At 34.7% G+C, this 12,692-nt stretch overlaps 1 protein-coding gene across 2 annotated transcripts in view; it reads left to right on the top strand.

Annotated features, from left to right (window-relative positions):
• The window catches only part of LOC147073623 (uncharacterized), a 200,806-nt gene that overhangs the window by 152,283 nt on the left and 35,831 nt on the right, over window positions 1-12,692 (top strand). The gene's annotated exons all lie outside the window — the stretch shown is intronic.

The following is a 12,692-nucleotide window of genomic DNA, read 5'->3' as shown; positions in this document are numbered from 1 at the left end:
CTAAATATTAATAACATTAATAACCTTTGCATATTTTGGATTCGATTTTAATTTAGTTTTCTTTTGTTTGACCTTTACTCCTATTAGAATTATTTTCATATTGCCATATTGTATTACACAGATATTTTAATATTAAAATAATAATTACCTCTTATTATTTTTTAAATATCTAAGATAAATATAACCACGAAGCGACCCTGTCCGAAGCCGGGTACTTCAGCTAGTAAGTAATAAAATAATAAATAAAATTAGAAAAGAAATAAAATAAAGCAACAAAAATAAAAGTAGATGGAAGCACACAGAGTGAACGATTGATAGACCCTATCTTAAAAACTTAGAAAACAACGTTGTCGTGGATTTGAAATTAAAATATTTCAAATTTGTAAACAATGTTAAAGAAACTTATCTTACATAACAATGAATTTCGATGTTTAGCAGATGTGGTCATTTTACACTGCAAAGATATGAAATATGCGGATATTTTTGTAGTCTTACCTTAAAATCACCATTTTTGCACTTATGGTTGTTTTGCATTACATGGTCGATGGTGTTGGAGGCCAGGACTGCTAGGCGTACCATCAAATCAATGCTTGAAGAGTTTAGGATAAAATACAGTTTTAAGGTGAAGACATTTGAATCTTCACAGTAATGGGTAACGCTCGAGAAGAATAAATTAATAATTAATAGTAGAATATGCAAGTAATATTATTATGCCCACCTCATTTTAAGAACTTTTTATGGCGAAGTACAACTGGAGGGACTACAATGCATAAATAATAATATGGCCATATTTTTTAATGGACTGTATATTTGGATGCTGAGTTTGTATCGGTTGGATGAAAAGGGTGGACTTAGAAATAATGTGCCCAGAAAGGTTTTGAAGGTGGAGTGCGAATTTTGATATAATTGGCGAAAGTCTTAATGACAACAATTTAATTATCTTGCAATTAATTTTCGCGGTCAAATTTTACAAATAATCTATCAGCGTTCAATTTTCTTACGGCCAATTATTACTCTCCGCGGAACAATGACCCACGAGGTCGGGATTAATTATTATTATTTTTTATCCTCGGTTATAATTCGCCTTAGTAAACAGTATGAATGATTTAGCAGAGCAATTAATCTTCTTTTGTGTGAGAGAAAATAGGCATTTATCTCGGCGACTTTAGCAAACAGAGAGAAAGTAGATTTTCGCCTCCTCGCGCCCATATATTACGTAATTTGTTATCTACCAGAGAATATCAACTATTATAAGACTATTGGCTATATTTTCCCATGAATTTTTTCAGAATTATGCATGTTCAATAATTAGAATATTACATTCTTAAATTATTCGTTTAATAAAAGAAATAGTTAATTAAAAATTATTAGCAAGTTCAAGTAAGTTGCAACAGAAAAATATTGGAGAGATCCGTGACGTCGGTTAGTAATTAAAGTAATAAGTACTTTATTTTGAATACAAAAATCGATTGCCTACCGTAACTCAATTTAGAGATCTCTTATATAAGGCCAATAGCAAGGCCTGAACAAAAACGATGCATAAGTGCGAGTGAAAAAGTATTCGGCACCCTTATAATCTCTGCGACACGCGCTAGAGTAAGATAAAAGGTTTACAGATGTATGAGATGGTTTGCTATAGTGTCGCCCCCAAAGCTTAGATTGTTGCTTAACTAAGTGTCGATAACTTGCGAGCGCGTGTTGCTAAAATTGATATTTTTGTGTTAAACATAAAGTCAGTGGTAAATATTTTTAGTTAATTAAGTAGAAAAGATGGTTCTGTGTGTTGTATTAAAATGTAGTAGCCGTACTGTTAAGCGAAAATGGTATTACGTTTCATAGGTACGTTAATATATGTTCGTGATAATTTATTTGTATATAATTATATATTTTAATATCAAGTGACCTAGTGTTTCTTTAAAATAACTTAAATTATGGATATCTTTACCTAATGGTTGCATTTTGACCGCAAAAATACTATATAACGTAAAAAAAATAGAAAATTATATTTTAATTTTGAGCGTCTAGTGCGAGCACTTTGGGCGAGCACTCGCGAAATGTCTATGGTCTCAAACATTTGTATACGAATGCGTTCGCTCGCGCACGGCACGCAGCTTCATTTAGCAATGCAATGGGTGGCGTCTAGATGTATCTATAGTCTAAGGCCAATAGTTAAAATTTGTCGCAATTAAGCATGGCAGTGGTAGCATAGTGGTAATGCACAGGGCGCGTGACACATCAGTGAAACGGCAAATAATTTTCAACTATAGGCGCGACGAAATTTTGGACTCGCTGGCATTCGGAGAGCGAACGTCGAGGTGTGAATACGTCAATTTGTTTCGTGATGGCGACGGAGGTATTCATTCTTAAATCGTGTAAAGATGACTAAAAACGTTACCCATTTACTTGAAAAAGAAAACATGTCAATGAATACATTATTATAGTTACTAATAGAAAATACGTTAAAGTGCCCACCACCACCCGTCATATATGCACAGCCGTGGATATGCACGGCCGCTTTCTATGACGCTTTAAACGTGTCTGAAAGAAGTGATTTTAAGTGCTCATTCCGTCCCGAGACGGAGCCGCACGGGACTGATGCTGCAACCATGCACCGTAGTGCTTAAAGAAGAAAGTTAAGAAAGATTTTTTTTTGTTTTTTGGACTGGCTCTGCTGTCCGCTGACGTTAAGCGCTTTGTGTACCCGCATACTGAGTGTCACGAATTGAAATGGATGAGTCTACAGAAGAGTCGGGACTATCCCGCTCCCCATACGACGCTGCAAATTTCTCGAATGCCGCAAAGTTGGCCTTGGTTGCTATCAGATCTCCATGACCAATTGGACCCGTGTGAGGACGGACCCTGGCAAACAGCTCCGCTCGTTCGAGTTCCATAAGCGGGCAATCCCAGAGAATGTGTTCAACATCTTGGTGGTCATGCCCGCAGGTACAACCCGGCCCATCTACCATCAAGCCAAACTCGTGGAGTCTGGCGGCGAAGATGCCATGGCCGGTGAGGAACTGGCATAAACAGAACATTAAATGGACGCATGTTGGATTTATATGACAAATTATGTTTCGTTCGGCATGCGTCATTTGCACCCGCGACCCGCAATCCGCGCATCGCCTAGCCACGATCTTTTTAGACCATGCCTCAACTGAGGTATAGCCTTTTAAGAATACATATTAGAGGTGGTGTTGGTTAGTTTTTTTTTAAATTTATTAACCCCTGCCTATAAAAAACCATAATCAACCAAAACAATTCTTCTATCTATAAAATATCTTAATTATTTATGTATGGTTTAATGGCATAAACTTCAAATTTTTACAAACGAATATTTTTTTACAATTATCTACTATGGGTTGGATTATGCATTAAGATCTAACAAAAGCTATATAGACATTGTAGTCTTAGTTCAATGAAAACAAATACGTTCGACTGACAAAGTGTGCGCTATTTATGTCAGATGTTAACAGCCTACCTACACCCTTCGCCACTGATACCTATACAAATACAATATCGACAGTACCTATAATATAATACACCGCATGTAATATAGACGAACAAATATACTCACTTTTGGCGTTCACAATGTCGCCCACTTTATTTGGAATTTGCCCAAAGTGTTTTATTTCTCTGCCATGGTGCGTCATTTATATACACTATAAAGGGATGGGGATTTTTCTTCTTCAAATCGCGTCCGACGTGCGTAATCAGAATTGCTTTGGTTTAGTTACACATCTCAGTGTCAGAGTTCAGTATAGTTACGTGTTGTACTGTCATTCTATTTTCAATCTGTGTATATTTAACTCAGAATGCCCGCATTAATTAAAACTAGCCCTGATCTGCAGAATCGTAAATCCCGGATAATAATTAGGTCTTATAGGAAAATAAGAGTGTTTAGTACCATTTTGTAATTACATCATTATCTGTTTGGATCAATAAACTGACGGATGAAGGCTTCTTCAAGTTTTGAAAATGTAACATTCTTTATTGAATATAATATAATTTGAAAACACCTCATATTATACAATAGAAAACTTTTCGATGAAATATGTTACATTCTCAAATCTTATCATTTATTCGTTAAATAACAAAATTGTAGTTTATTAAATTATTACAAGAGCAAGTAACTACCTAGGTACGCTATAACTGAAATTTGGAAATAACCTGAAGTCAGTTAGTATTTTTTGTAATAATTGATACGTTGATTTAAGCAATAAAAGCCGATTGGTGAAATTACCACAATTTGTTGAGCGCTTAAAGATGTACATACTACTACTTAGTTAATTTCATCGTAGTTAGATGGGACGTACATATTCACCTCATTCGCTGTGGACCTTTTAATTACTATTTAATTACCACATTTAAATAACATGCTAATTATAGCTAATGGCAACCCTATGGGCAACGCACCAGTTGCGTTGGACGCAGCAAATGGGTTGGTTAATTGGTAAATAACATGGCGTGAATTTTTAGTCGATGCATGTTCGGGTCCCGCTGGGCGTCGTATGTTTTAGCAGGTATCTGAGGTATTTTCAAATTATGTAGCTTCTGCAAGTACTTAATTAATTTAAAATTAATGAATAAAAAATAGTTAAATTTAAAAATTAATAATTAGTTGTTTATGCTCAATGCAAGTCAAATATATAAGTATTCTAAGTAGAACTTACCGAGTCAAAATTACCATACATAATAATATAATATACTTCAGGAACAGTTAACCTGCTTACTAGAGGTGAGTTGGAAATACTGTCACCAGTTTGTGTACTCAAGTTTCGGATGAAACTGTGGCCCAATAAACTTATTCCAAAAAACTTGTGATGATATCATCGCGAATCGCTGTTCTGTGCACTCGCCAGTTGGTAGACTTTCAACACTATTGACATTAAATGCGCGCGAACGAAATAGTACTTGAATATAGGTATATTTTAATTTATTAGTCTATTACGTTCGAATGTATGAATAATAGGTCATAAATTTTGTGTCTCAGCACAGTGGTGAGATGACGCACAGGCTTTGGCTTGTTATATGACCGCTCAAAACACGTTTGACATTTAAAAAAAAAACACTGTTATTCATTTTTGTTAACAAGAATATTGTAACCTAACAGAAAAACAAGTCATAAATTTAAAATGTGTTTAAAATTTTATAATAAATGGGACTTTTCGACAAGCGGAGCTCAGCGTATTTTTAGCGATTCTATTGAAGCCGATACACAGTCTTTTGTATTTTGGAACAAGTTTATATACTAAGTATTTTTTTATACTGGTTGTGAGTATACTTAGTCTTCAAAATCGACCAGTTTTACCATCTCTACTGCTTACCATACGTTTATATAAATAGCACCCCTAGGGTTATATAATTATTTGAATGTGTTAGTTACTTCGGCGTCACTATTGTTTGGGCATATAATGTTATACATTTGATGTAAAATTCAGTTGAATTGTACCTTTGAGGAGGACGATACTGGTCCAAATTTTTAAAATAATAAAAGTAGAATAAGTACTAAAGAATTTTTGCGTTTTATTAAATTGATCAATTATACATTTGGACAATTAATAGATTTATGTTGATTTTTATTAGCTTTTCACTACATACCCACACATACACAACCCATCTCGGATATGTACTATTTATAGTTCAATGGCCGAGTGAAACTATTTTGTGTCCTTTTTAAATACTATCTTTGAAACTATACACTTACCATTCATAATAACTGGATAGTCTTATTTTTAATTTCTTATATTGCATGGTTTAAAATTTTCATTTACTAGGTAATTATACTGTTTTTTGTAGGTACTAAGTTTAATCTCTCTTTTATGTAATAATCAAGGCCTGAACGAAAACGATGCATAAGTGCGAGTGAGATAGTATTCGGCACCCTTATAATCTCTGCGACACGCCCTAGAGTAAGATAAAAGGTTTACAGATGTATGAGATGATTTGCTGTGGTGTCGCCGCCAAATTTTAGTTTCTTGCATAGCTAAGCGTCGATAACCTGCGAGCGCGTGTTGCTAAAATTGGTATTTTCTGTGTTAAACATAAAGTCAGTGGTAAATATTTTTAGTTAATTAAGTAGAAAAGATGGTTCTGTGTGTTGTATTAAAATGTGGTAACCGTACTGATAAGCAAGAAGATGGTATTACGTTTCATAGGGAAGTTGATACATGTTCATGATAATTTATTTGTATATTATTATATATTTTAATATCACTGACCTAGTGTTTCTTTAAAATAACTTAAATTACGGATATATTTACCTAATGGTTGCATTTTGACCGCTTAAAAATACTATATAACGTAAAAAAGTAGAAAAATATATTTTAATTCTGAGCGTCTAGTACGAGCACTACAAAAATGGTCTATGGTCTCAAACATAGATGTCTCAAACATTTGTGTACGAATGTGTTTGCTCGCCCACAACCCAAACGCACGGCACGCAGCTTCATTTAGCAATGCAATGGGTGACGTCTAGATGTACTTATCTATAGTCTAAGGTAATAATGCTTTCTGATTCTGTTTGTTATTGGGATCATCATTTATTTATATATTTGATATTTTATAAACATCAATCACATCTTTAGATGTGAATATTTATTTCTGTTGGTGGAAAATAATAAGTACATTAATAAAAAAAACTATTAATTGATATATTCCTCAAAACTACTTCTGACTAACTTCGATGTCTTTTTGATGGTAACCTCTTGACTAAAAATCGTTAAGACGAGACAAATCCTTGCAAAGTTCGTTGAAATACCTGTGTAATAGGTATTTTAAAGTTAAAACCCCGTGTGGTGTGTATAAGGTGCCTCAGAGCACTAATACTAAAAAAGATATGGAATTGTTCGGCTATATGAACCGTTTTGTTTATGTATGACGCACAGTAGAACCTCAACTTTATTATTATTAATTTACCTATGCAACGTTATGCCATTATTTTGCTTCTCAGTACGGCTAAAACATTTAACCAGATTTTCTATTAAATTAATTAAAAATCGTATCCGGAAATTTTTACGTGAACAGTTCACGGCAGGACACTTATTCGTGCGCCGCAGTACGTGTAACATTAAATCAAATGACGAGTTCTTCGTTGAACATTTCACCGTGGAGTATATTTGTACGTATGCTACAACATGTGAAGATGTATTTACTAGGTTAGGTTAAGTTAGGTTGGGGTTAATCTAATTGGAACAGTACTATTTGCAAACTATCGCCGCGTTTTGTAAGATACGTACAAATGTATTCATCGGTGAAATGTTCAACGAAGAACTCATCATTTGATAAAATGTTATACGAACTCACGTTTCACGTACTGCGGCGCACGAATAAGTGTCCCACGATGAACTGCATACGTACAACTTACATGTAACCATTCAAAATATGTACACTAACTTTATATTTCAGCAACACGTACTCGCAAGGCATTAGTCTAAAATTCTAGTCTAAAATTAATATTCGGTCGAATACTGAACAAACAAAATATCCTTCTGAATTTTTTATTTAACCAATTCATATCTTTCGTTTGTATTTTTTTTCCTTAAAGGTGGGAAAATTTCGTTCTCTTTTTATGTGCATAATAAGTAAATACTTGTGAATGGCTTACATTTATTTTTATAAAGGCGCTTTTGCATGAATGAAAATCGTGTGACACGTCAACAGTTTCTAACACGCAACACCGGAAATTCACGAGAGTTCGCAGAGAAAATGTCATATTTTTATTATACTTAAATATTATTAAAGAAGATGTTTTCTGATTATAATAATATTAACGCACAATGGCTGTAGTGTAATATATTATAACATCTCTCCCGTAAATTAACATTTATTCATAAATTTTTATTGAAGTTATACTTCTTTTGGCGCGTTTGGGAAATCAGATCAGAGTGTATTTTTGGCCTGTGACATGTAACACATAATTTATTTTTTCACGCAAAAAACACACTCGATTGGATTCAAACCACGTTTGTTCGGTTATCAGCCGAACACACTGCCTCTACGCCACAGTATGACAATGCAATCGTGACGATTATTCAGTATAGTATTATAGTTTAGAATTGTTCCATTGCCTAGGCAGCGAATTTATTATTGTCGGCCATTTTCAATTCCTTACGTAAACAAACTATTACACGTCATACTTTAAAAATAAACACAGCGATAAATAATTATATAATTTAGTAATATAAGTTAAAGTGTATAGAAATAAACCAACGGCGTTCCAATAAGCGGTCCTTTTTCTTGAGTGTGTAATTTAACAAGATAATTAAGAGCTTTGTTTTGAACAAGTTTTGTTTTTGTTTTGTTACGCCGAATAAGTATAACTTCTAACGCGCGTACATAAGTACACACACCGATTTTTTTTAAAATTTAAATTTAGTCGTACAATCGTTTGAAATTGTGATTATATTTTTGACAGCGATAAATAAATAAAAGAAGATAGAGATCAATTTAAATATGGAATAGGCGTTCGTCGTTTGTCATTTGTTTCAGTCAGGCACGTTCGATTTTTGCACGCATTTGAAAATGTTCGTGATTGCGTGTGTTTTAAAATAAGTTTAATATATTCATCGAAATTTAGTGAGGCATATTTTATTGGGAGATTATTAGAATAATAATTTTGCTCCAGTTATCGTCGAGCCTACCCAACTTTTTTTTCAACGACGAAGCAGAATATTATTTTAAGCGCTGTAAAATCAATATATTTTTTACATCGTTCTATAAAGAGGTTTTTTTTATTAAGATAAGCCAACGTTATAGCAACATTTTTTCCCGCATTTCAAAGGAATGTTAAGATAGTCATTTCAAAAATTATTATAAAGGCATCTTTTCTGTGAGGATGCATTGACGTACATAACATGGTTGTTCCATTTACTTAACCAAAATCAGAGTAAAATTATAGATACGTATCGTCAGTCTATTTTGTAAACAACGTAAATCCAAAACAACCCTTTTTCAGCGGACAGAAAAATTATTCAATTTTTATTTAAATATTATTTTATCAGACGAATTCACTCTACTAGTGAAATTTCTGTAAAAAAAATCACTTCGAAAACAACTTACTTATGTCTTTGCCAAACGTAGGATTCAAACATACGAATTTAAAAGCAAATGTTTTCACTCTATGCCTCCGCATATGCTATAGAATAACTGTTATTCTATATTGTATTTATATAATAAATGACTTGAACTCTTTCATCATCATCATCAGCCTGAATCTATCCACTGCTTGATGAAGGCCTCTTCAAGCTGCTTTCACTTATCTCGGTCCTGTGCATTGCGTTGCCACGTACTTCCGCAGAACTTTATCATTTCATCGATCCAGCGGCCTCTAGGTCTACCTTTTTGTACTTCTCGGATACCACTGGATGACTAGATTTGTCCAACGATTGTCTCTTCTTCGAGCTATGTGTCCGGCCCATTTCTATTTAAGGTTTTTAATAAACTGTGTTACATCGCAAACCCTGCTGTCTGCTTCCTTATCCACTCATTCCTCTTTTTGTCCTTTCGCGTTATGCCCAGCATGCACATCTCCATACCACGTTGTGCTAATCTGGATTGGACTCTTAGGGTTCATGTTTCACACGCATATGTGATCACGGGAAGCACACACTGATTGGACACTTTGCGCTTTAGGCACTCTTTATTGAGTATCGCAGAACTATGACATAACCATCGAACGCAATGGTCGACCTCTCGCTTGCCTGTTGATCATTCCGCCGTAGAGAATATAAAAGCCAATCAGCGCGGTATGCTTGCGCGGGGCATAGAGGTGAAAATACAACCACCAGACGGCGTAATAGACGAGTAGCTTTAGAGGCCATCCATATATTGAAATCGCATGTGCTTTTGAACCATGTGGCACACTAAACTTATGTGATATATTTTCACCGTATATGAGTGGTATATAAGTGGATATATGAAAAGAATTACCTACAAATGCCTTCCAAACCACTAAAATAAAGAATACGTGACAGCACGTTACTAAAAAATGTGTAAACTTGCAAAATCTATATATATATATATATATATATATCACGTGTCAGGTTGGTGGTGTGGCGTGACATGTGTGAGGTGACCTAATGTAATTCTGATACATTTTGGCAGATTTTTTAAACGTAGGTAGGTACACTATTCGTTTTTGGTTGAAAATGTGTTACAGGACGTGGGCATCTTTCTGATAACATTTTACTTACTAACCAAATAAAACGGCATTGCACACTTTTCGTGTCCGTGGCTGTTGCTTACTGTGAGTACACGTGCGCTCACGTGACGTGATCGTAATGTGTTTCTAGCATTAGTTACATTGTTGGTTTCGTCTTGTGCGCATACGCGGCCTACTTTCTTTTGAAGAAAATAATATGCAATGCCCACTTCTGCCCCTTATTTAACTTCAGTTGTTTATTTTTGTTTTGATTTTTTTTTATTTCGGTTTCATTTTTATCGGAGAATATTAACTTCAGCCGCTTCCGTGGCCTGAAAATGCGAAAGGAAATGAAAGAGGAATACAAGAACGCGGATAGGGATCTGATATAGCCTTTAATAAAAAAACGTTTGTTAAAAAAATGGTGTGTTGTTTACGATGCGATTATTTAAAATGGGGTCAGGTCAGGTGATACGTAAACAATAATGCGTTACTAATTACGAAAATTCATTTGCATAATTAACTAAATTGCATTGTGCATCAGTTTTCCTTAAATTTTCATATATGTCGAGAGTGTACATCATGTGCATGCGTGTAAAACTTTCATGTAACGCCTGGAGTGCCGTGTGAAGGCCGAAAATGACGATTTTTGGGATATCTTTGGCGGTTACATGTAAATTGTACGTAAAACATTTCACCGTGGCACAGTTAGCCGTGAGATTTCTTATCGGAAAGATATGACCGTATATTATACCCACGGTCTCCTATATTATTAGATTCAATATGAGCATTAATTCATTTTTCATAGCTGATTTTGGCAAAATTCATGAATTCAAGCCTAAGCTAACCTAACAAAATAATCCAGTATATCGGCTGTTTTCAAAATTTGTTTGCTGCTGGCTTCCTATAAAGTGTAAACCGACAAGAAGCGTGTTTCATTTAGAAATGCATTTTATGTCTATAGTACTATTCTTGTACCATACGACCCAAAGAGGTTGGACGGTCTTTAGTATACGACCCTATATTTCCGATACAACATTTCACGGCGAAGTGTGATACGGCAAACTGCATACGTACAAGTTTCCGGACACGATCTTTGCCAGCTTAGCATAGATAATCTGTAGGAAAAACGTATACATATGTCATATTTTTTGACCATGTTCGATCCTAAGAATATCGTATGGGTTTGCATTAACAGATTTTTGTTTTTACGAGAAATGGATGTTAGCCACTTGCTCAACCTATTAAGTCCATACTCTGATTCCAAATATACATTGAAAATGAATATGTGTATTTGCCAGACCAGTGTATATCTCATTTAACTGGCCACGTCGGGCCCCAAGCTAGAGTCCTATCAGCCCCCGCCTTGTGGGGGCCATGTCAAGGATACGTGATGATTGTATTCTCAGTCCGGAAGCGGATGTGATTACAAAACGTAATATCTTCGCGCGTTTAATGCAATATTCTTCCCGCAAAAATTCGCAGCAACACGTGCCTGTAGTAAAATTATGCAAAGGCCCTATTATAACAATGGAAAACACTTTTCTTATAAACACCGCGGAGCAAAGTCTCGATTTACCAGCCCCCTTTTTTTTGTTTTCCGTGTAAACAAAATCGGAATTTGATATTTCCCGGAATAGATTTTAGGGTTGCCTCGTTATTTGCTAGTTACATCCACTGCTCTCGGATTTTTACTGCCAAGTATTTATTTCTCTGGAAATCTATCAATTCGTTGATCGAGCAGGCTCTAGGTCTATGTATACGTACTAGAGATGGGAAAACTGGTCGATTTCGAAGATACTTACTACCAGTAAAAAAAAATACTTAGTATATAAACTTGTTCTAAAATACTTACTAGTATTTGTAATACTATATAGATCGTTTGGAGTGCGTATGTGACACAAGTTTCATACTCAACTGAAACTAAAACCAACTCCATATTATTAGTATTTTAAAATACGTATCGGGTCAGGGAACTCAGACTGTGTATCGGCTTCAATATACCTAATCGCTAAAAGTACGCTGAGCTCCGCTTGTCGAAAAGTTCCCGTTATTATAAAATTTTAAAATTATGAGTTGTTTTTCTGTTAGGTTTTAATCAGGGAACTCAGAAATAACTTTTCTGTGGTTACAATATTATTGTTAACAAAAATGAATAACAGTATTTTTTTAGTTTTAAACATGTTTTGAGAGGTATATAACAAGTCTAAGCCTGTGCGTCATCTCACCACTGTGCTGCGACACAAAATTTATGATATTATTATTATTCATACATTCGAACGCAATAGACTAATAAATTAAAATATACCTATATCCAAGTGCTATCTCGTTCGAGCGCATTTAATGTCAATAGTGTTGAAAGTCTACCAACTGACGAGCGCACAGAACCGCGACTCGCGATGATGAATAAGTTTATTGGGCCAAAGATACTGAGTATGGGTAGTTTTATCCGAAACTTGAGTACACAAACTGGTGACAGTATTTCGAACTCACCTCTAGTTGCCTCGTCATTTGATAGTTACATCCACTGCTCTCAGATCTTAGATTTTTACTG

Source organism: Rhyacophila brunnea, unplaced genomic scaffold, assembly GCF_057557595.1.
Source record: "Rhyacophila brunnea isolate RB1 unplaced genomic scaffold, BYU_Rbru_1.0 scaffold_17, whole genome shotgun sequence".
NCBI lineage: Eukaryota > Metazoa > Arthropoda > Insecta > Trichoptera > Rhyacophilidae > Rhyacophila > Rhyacophila brunnea.
This window is presented reverse-complemented; position numbering and strand designations above follow the sequence as displayed.